This window comes from Rattus rattus, chromosome 2 (assembly GCF_011064425.1).
Source record: "Rattus rattus isolate New Zealand chromosome 2, Rrattus_CSIRO_v1, whole genome shotgun sequence".
Taxonomy (NCBI): domain Eukaryota; kingdom Metazoa; phylum Chordata; class Mammalia; order Rodentia; family Muridae; genus Rattus; species Rattus rattus.
Window position 1 is genome coordinate 204187663 of NC_046155.1, and position 8195 is coordinate 204195857.

The 8195-nt window shown below is 45.7% G+C and overlaps 1 pseudogene across 1 annotated transcript; it reads right to left on the bottom strand.

Moving 5' to 3' along the window:
• Positions 1-5308: 5308 nt before the first annotated feature.
• On the bottom strand, positions 5309-5781 carry LOC116894654 (annotated as a pseudogene). Its single transcript, XR_004387034.1, has one exon. The product of XR_004387034.1 is annotated as a 60S ribosomal protein L28-like (transcript).
• Between the last annotated feature and the right edge of the window lie 2414 nt (positions 5782-8195).

The window sequence follows — 8195 nt, forward strand, 5'->3', positions numbered from 1 at the left end:
AATCACAGAAAGACATACATGGTATGCACTCACTGATAAGTGGCTATTAGCCCAAATGCTTGAATTACCCTAGTTGCCTAGAACAAATGAAACTCAAGACGGATGATCAAAATGTGAAGGCTTCACTCCTTCTTTAAAAGGGGAACAAGAATACCCTTGGCAGGGAAGAGAGAGGCAAAGATTAAAACAGAGACTGAAGGAACACCCATTCAGAGCCTGCCCCACATGTGGCCCATACATATAGAGCCACCCAATTAGACAAGATGGATGAAGCAAAGAAGTGCAGGCCGACAGGAGCCGGATGTAGATCGATCCTGAGACACAGCCAGATACAGCAAATACAGAGGCTGAATGCCAGCAGCAAACCACTGAACTGAGCAGGGACCCCCTGCTGAAGGAATCAGAGAATGAACTGAAGAGCTTGAAGGGCTTGAGACCCCATATGTACAACAATGCCAAGCAACCAGAGCTTCCAGGACTAAGCCACTACCTAAAGACTATACATGGACTGACCCTGGACCCTGACCTCATAGGTAGCAAAGAAATATCCTAGGAAGAGCACCAGTGGAGGGGGAGGCCCGGGGTCCTGTAAAGACGGACCCCCCGGGGAACTAGGGGGGGGGGGGAGGGGGGAAAGGGGGGGGGGGGGGGGGGGGGAACACCCATAAGGGGGGGGGGGGGGGGAGGGGGGTGTTTGCCCGGAAACCGGGAAAGGGAATAACACTCGAAATGTATATAAGAAATACTCAAATTAATAAAAAAAAAAATGGGGTTCAGAGCTAAACAAAGAATTCACAGGAATGCCGAATGGCTGAGAAACACCTAAAGAAATGTTCAACATCTTTAGTCATAAGGGAAATGCAAATCAAAACAACCCTGAGATTTCACCTCACACCAGTGAGAATGGCTAAGATCAAAAACTCAGGTGACAGCAGATGCTGGTGAGGATGCGGAGAAAGAGGAATACTCCTCCATGGTTGGTGGGATTGCAGACTGGTAAAACCATTCTGGAAATCAGTCTGGAGGTTCCTCAGAAAATTGGATATTGAACTGCCTGAGGATCCAGCTATACCTCTCTTGGGTATATACCCAAAAGATGCCCCAACATATAAAAAAGACACGTGCTCCACTATGTTCATCGCAGCCTTATTTATAATAGCCAGAAGCTGGAAAGAACCCAGATGCCTTCAACAGAGGAATGGATACAGAAAATGTGGTACATCTACACAATGGAATATTACTCAGCTATCAAAAACAATGACTTTATGAAATTCATAGGCAAATGGTTGGAACTGGAAAATATCATCCTAAGTGAGGTAACCCAATCACAGAAAAACACACATGGTACGCACTCATCGATAAATGGATGTTAGCCCAAAAGCTGGAATTACCCAAGATGCAATGTACAGACCACATGAAGCTCAAGAAAGGTGACCAAAATGCAGATGCTCCCACTCCTTCTTAAAAAGGGGAACAAAAACATCCATAGGAGGAGATAGGGAGGCAAAGTTTAGAGCAGCGACTCAAGGAATGGCCATTCAGAGTCTGCCCCACATGTGGCCCATAAATATGCAGCCACCGAAACTAGATAAGGTGGATGAAGCTAAGAAATTCATGATGAAAGGAACCAGATATAGATCTCTCCTGAGAGACACAGCCAGAGCATGTCCAATACAGAGGCGAATGCTAGCTGCAAACCACTGAACTAAGAACGGAATACCCTTTGGGGAAATTAGAGGAAGGATTGAAAGAGCTGAAGGAGCTTGCCACCCCATAAGAGCAACAATGCCAACCAACCAGAGCTTCCAGGAACTAAACCACTACCCAAAGACTATACACGGACTGACCAATGGCTTCAACCGTATATGTAGCAGAGGATGGCCTTGTTGGGGCACCAGTGGAAGGGGAAGACCTTGGTCCTGCTAAGGTTGGACCCCCAGTGCAGGGGAATGTCGGGGGTGGCAGTAAGGGTGGGTGGATGGAGGGGGACACCCTTATGGAGGAGGGGGAGGGGATCAGGGCTGATGGACAGGAAACCGGGAAGGGGAATAACATTTGAAATGTAAGTAAAGAAATATATCCAATTTAAAAAAAAGAAAAAAGAATCAGAAGCTCTGTGACTTTTACAAGAGCAGAGAGCACGGTTGCCAGGACGGCTGGCTGAAAGGCCAAGTGGGCTAACAGTAGGGAGTACTAGATTTCTGCCGCATCCACAAAATGAGAGCTCCTAGGAACGTTTCAGAGCTTCTGTGTACATGCAGCCAGCAATGTGGAAAGACTTGTGTACACATCTGAGCCACAACATCCAGGACAATGGCCTCTGACAAGCCTGCTTTTCCAAACTGCATGAGGTTTCTTATCATTCAAGTCTAACCCAAGAAGAAAAATGGGAGGTTACAACTTGAACACAAGCAACCCAGGCATAGTTTGGACATTTTTATGGGACAGACCTTGAGTTGATTCAAATGTGAGTGCAAAGCACCCTCCACTAAGTCATCTCAACACTACTTAGCCACAGAGGTCATAGGTCTTCCACATTAAAAATCCACCTACTATAAAATGCTTCTAGCACAATTACTGAAATATGATCACAGTTCCTGTCAGTTACAATCTACTTTTTTCTTTTATTTTTTGAAACAGAAATAGATTTCAAGAAGTTGGTGGGATTTGTTAAAATGAATTACTAAAGCTGCAGTCTACTATATGCAGAGAGAGGATGGTTAATTGCCTAACTCAATAATTGACAAGCAAGAAAAGGCTTTGTTATTTTTATTCAAAATAAGCAATGCACCAGGGGCTGCCTTCAGGGTCATTTGCCTTATGTGTTCTTTTTGACCCTGATGTAGCTATGTTCACTGTCTAGAAGGCCACTCTGTTGTCAAAACCCTCAGGTAAATGATGATTGGATCTCACTAAACTTTATAATCCCTTATCTAAAGCTGGACTAAGCTTGGCCAGTTGAGCCTGGAAGGGATGGATATCTGCAGATCTGTGGAGATGGTTTTATTCATTTAGGTGCATTAAAAAGTCCATGACAGGAAACAGCTTGTCTAAGCCATCCTTGTCCAATGTGAGGGGTGGCTAATGGTGGGACTGGCAGTCAGCTGATTACCACTCACTCTATCGAGCTGTCAGTTCTCACGGCTGTCATTGTGCCTGCACTGGCTATTTCTCACCTCACAATTTCCTACCTCCAAGCATCTCTGAGCTGGGACATTAAATATTGAGCATCCATACAAACAAGGACTGGTCTATTTAACCTACCTCAACCCATTTCCCAATTGTTCAGAAACACTGAAGTTTCCAGAGTGAAGTCTGTGAGTCTATCCAGGTGCAATGCTGCATACCTATAATAACAGCAATCAAGAGACCGAGGCAGGAGGATTGCAAGCTTGAGGCCAGCCTGAGCTACATAGTGATACTCTGTCTCAAAAAATAAAATACAGGAACAGGTAAAAGGCCCACCTGCCCTGAGAATTTTCCTAAGCCCTTGGTTTGGATCCCAGGGAAACCTAACTAAGAAGGTCCCCAAAATCAAATGGGTAGTGTCTTAGTTGGGGTTTCTCCTGTCATGAAGAGACACCATGGACATAGCAACTCTTATAAAAGAATACATTTAGTTAGGGCTGGCTTACAGCTCACAGGTTTAGTCCATTATCATCACGGGGAAGCACGGTGACACGCACACAGGCAGACGGTGCTGGAGAGGTGGCCGGGATTTCTACATCTGGATTGACAGGCATCAAGAAGGGAAAGGGAGCCACTAGGCCTGGCTTGAGCATCTGAAATCTCAAAGCCAACCAACCCCACAGTGACAAACTTCCTCCAAAAAGGCCACACCGAACAGTGCCACTCCTTATGGGCCTACGAGAGCCATTTCACTCAGACCTCACAGGTAGGAAGAACATATGTGTGTGTCAGCCGCTGTCCAGGTAGCGTGGTGTAGGCAGGCGCAGTGTGGACAGTGTGCAGACTGAGTGTTTCGGGGCAGGTATGACTTCAAGACTAGAAATACTTTCTAAAGTAAACAGTTTGCTCAAATGCCCACACGTCTCTTCCTTTGTCCCTGTCCTTAGAATGCAGAACTGACATTTAATCAGGATTCCAGAGAAATTAAAGCCCCCACAGTACCGAGCTGGACTTGTGGTAGATGCTTGCTAGCCTATCCTTTCCTTATTCTTTCAGCCACATCCTTTAATGGCATCTTCTGAGAAAAGACTTATGCGTTTGATTCTTCTGATGTCACACAGGCACAGGCAGGGAGGAGGAAGGGCCCTGGTGGCTGCCAGTGGAGAACAGGATGTTACTGATGACAGGAGTGTTGTGGGGCTTGGTCATTTCTGTTCCTCCTGAGGATGCGATTTAAAAAAAAAAAAAAACAACTCTTCCTCATGACTGAAGGAGATTTTCACACGTAAGACATAAACCAGCAGCCGGTGTATCAGTGACATGTCACGGCGTCACTCTGCACACAGGTACAGGGGAGTCACAGACTGTGGGTATGGAGAAGGGACTGTCGGGGTAGTAGGTGTAAGAATCGCAGTCTCTGGTTTCCACCAGCACTGAACGACTCATCCCCACTGTCTCACTGCCTCTTTGTTGAAGTTTATGTTTTTTCCTGTTGAATTTGTCTAACAGGGTGCAGTATTCCTAGAGAAGTCAACTTTACTGTCACCTTGTGCCCAGGGCACCTTACGTGGGACACAAGTGGAAGACAGCACCGCGGGCGCCCCCTGGTGGCTTCTACTGAACTTACTTCATATAATGAGAAGATGAAAGACTAATTCTGAGAAAGGTGCTATACTGTGTACAGTAAATTTCCTTTAAACAAATGTTCATATGTGATGTTTATTTTACTAGAAAAATTTTGTAATAGCTTTTATAAGCAATTTAATTTAATAGTTATTTATTATATATAAATACATTTAAAAATAAAAGATTTAAAATAAAAATTAAATTTCAAAAAGTTTTCAATAGTCTTTAATTTTAAAAGAAAAATTGTTTCTGAATGTAGCTTATTCCCAATGTGATCAGTACTCTAGCTGGAGGACAGGATGTGCAAACTTGCTCAAATACATGTATTTTACATGACTGTCCTCCTGCACAAAAGGGAATCTTCTGATCTGTAGTTTAGTTGCTAATTAAAGCATCTGGGTAACACACCATTTTCTTCAAATAGCCATAGAGCCTTTTGCAATCTCAAATAAATTTCACCTATCTTTTTAGGGAAGGGGGATGAGAATGCTCCCCCCATTTTTCTTCTTTTTGCATTTTTACTCTTTTTTTTTTTTTTTTTTTTTTGGTGGTTGAACAAATCAGTGGACTCTTTATTGCTTCTGGGGTGTGGGGCTCAGGAGCTCTTGGTGGGGCGGGTCCGTTTCCTCTTCACCACCACAGGCTTCTGGCTTCGAAGGATGGCACTGGCCCTGCGGATGGCCACCATACGCAGATCAGGGCGGTACTTGTTCTTTCGGATCATGTGCCTGATGCTGCTGAGGGTAGCCCGAGCATTCTTGTTGATGGTGGTCCTCACGTAGGAAGTGGCAGGGTTTCGCTGACCGGATCTGCGTTTCATAACCACCACGACCCCTTTGCCATTAGCCGCAGGCTTTGTAGAGGAAGGAGTTTCGGGCCTTCAGATTATTGGGCTCCGTGCTGTACATCTGCTTTTTCCTCTTGATCAAGAAACTGGAGCAGTTCCGAACGACCATCCATTGCAGATGCGCGGACATGGCAGCGACTCCTCTCCCTGCGGCGGCCGGAGACGGAAAGAAAGCTCCTCTATTTTTTTAAAGATTTTTTTTATTATGTATAATGTTCTGCCTGCACGCCAGAAGGGGGCGCCACGATCACATTACAGATGGTTGCTTGGCCTTGAACTCAGGACCTCTGGAAGGCCAGTGCTCTTAACCTCTGAGCCATCTCTCCAATACATTTTTGTTCTTTCTTTTTCTTTTTTTTTTTTTAATTATATGTAAGTACACTGTAGCTGTCTTCAGACACACCAGAAGAGGGCATCAGATCTCATTACAGATGGTTGTGAGCCACCATGTGGTTGCTGGGATTTGAACTCAGGACCTCTGGAAGAGTAGTCAGTGCTCTTAACCGCTGAGCCATCTCTCCAGCCCTCATTTTTATTCTCAATATAATTCCCCAGTATCACTTTACCCATAATTTAGTTAATGTGCTTTAATTTTCTGGTAATGAACAAATTTATACTAGATAAAGATGACTAGATGGAAGAAATATGCATCACACTTGACGACAGTTTTCAAAAGCAGACTCTGTTAATTGTGAATGTGTGCATCTGAAAGCTGCTCTCCTAATTTGCTGATACAAAATTAATTGCTGAGCACACTCCAGGGGAACAGCACTTTTTAATTTAATGTTTGCTAGTGCAAATTTCATGAAATAACAAATAGAAAAGGAGGTTTTCCTGTATACTGTGCTTCCTGGGAGTTAGATGGTCAGGAAGTGACACTGAGCAGCCACAACAACGTAGTTGAGTTAAACGACACTCAGTGCACGGAGAATTGTGTAGGAATTTCTGGACAACCCTGGTGAACAAACTTGTGTATCCTAACAGGCCTGGTTAGCTGACTACTTACCTGTGGGGTGTTTTGCAGGCTGTCCTCTCTCAGCTAAATTCTACTTGGTGTACCTTGCTATCTCCTAAGCTTTAGCAAGTCCTTTACAACTTCAATTCTACTCTTTAATATCACGGATTGATACTGCATTGCTACCCAGCACATGAGATGCCTTTTACAACCTCCACAAAATAACTCCAAATGGATCTTACACCTTAATGCTAAACGCTAAGAACAGAACTTGTAGAAACTAAGCTTCTGAATTTGAGATCACGCCAAAGATCTTTCCACACAAAAGCCAAATGCTCTGCACAGATGCAGCCCCCACAGTGAAGTTATTTAGAGGCTGATGCTGGGTCCAGTGAGAGGCTAGGATTTCACAGGTGGCCGCTCAGCCCCGGGAAAGACCCACCACACCAGCTCCCGCTGCTCAGTCCCCTGCACACAAGCACAAACACTCACAGACACACACGGACACACACACACACACACACACACACACACACACACACACACACTCACACACACACACACACCACCTTTGTGGGCAGTGACCCTGTGCTCACCATGCCACAACTTTGGAGCTTGCCTGAGCAAACCTCACAGAATCCAGCGGCAGGACAGAGAGCACAGCACGCAGGACCATTTAAGACCGCTCTGCTAAGCGAATCCTGCACCAGGGCACCCGGAAAAGCCCGCCTTCTCTTCTGATTAGCAGGTCCGTTGAAGGCTCTAATTGGCCAGTAGTCTTGAGTGACTTGAGCACCTCCGTAAGAGTTAGAGTGAGCTGAAGATACAATGTAGGATACACAGTTCTCTGTCAAAGCTTTAAGCCCAGGGCCAGACCTTTTCCTGATCAGCAGGGATTTGCATTTCAGTAGCACTTGTGCCTGTTCTCTAATAGCGTTCTCATCTGTCTCCCCGCCCAGCCCCAGGAAGGACCCACCACGCCACCTAACACTGCTCAGCCGCTTCCTCCTCCCTTTTGTGGGCAGTGACCCTGTGCTCATCCGGTCCTCACCTCAACCTGAGCTCCCCTCACAAGACTCAGTAGGCTCTTTCCTTTCTTTCTCCTGGAATCAGGGTGAATAGCTGGCATAGCCCCTTACTCCACTTGCAGGGAGTTATCAATCTGTCCCACAAGTGGAAGGGTGCCCAAGATATTAACAATTAAAGAGAGATTTGAGGAAACAAGAGTTTTGTTTTGTGGCTGTTGGGATTCAAACCCGGGGCAAGTAGCTGGTGTTCATATATTTAACACACCAAAGCTGTCTGGGCCTCCAGGTTCTCCCAGTCCCCACCTGTAACAGGGCGTGTCTGGCATACCCCACCTTGTACCTTGAACTTTACAGCGCAGGGGCCGAGTTTTCCCTTTCCCAGAAGCTCTTCCTTTATAATCCAGAAATCTCGTACTCTTTGTCTTTCTGTTTCTCCGCCTCTCTCTCCCTCCTCCTCCCCTTTCCATCCTTCCCTCCACTTTCCCTCTCACTCCCCCCACTAATGCATTTTTCTCTCCCTGCTTGCCTTGCTCGCTTTTTCTCTCTTTCTCCCCACCCCTGCTCCTTATTCTCACTCTCCATACCGACTTCTCTGACCTCCTCAGGACTA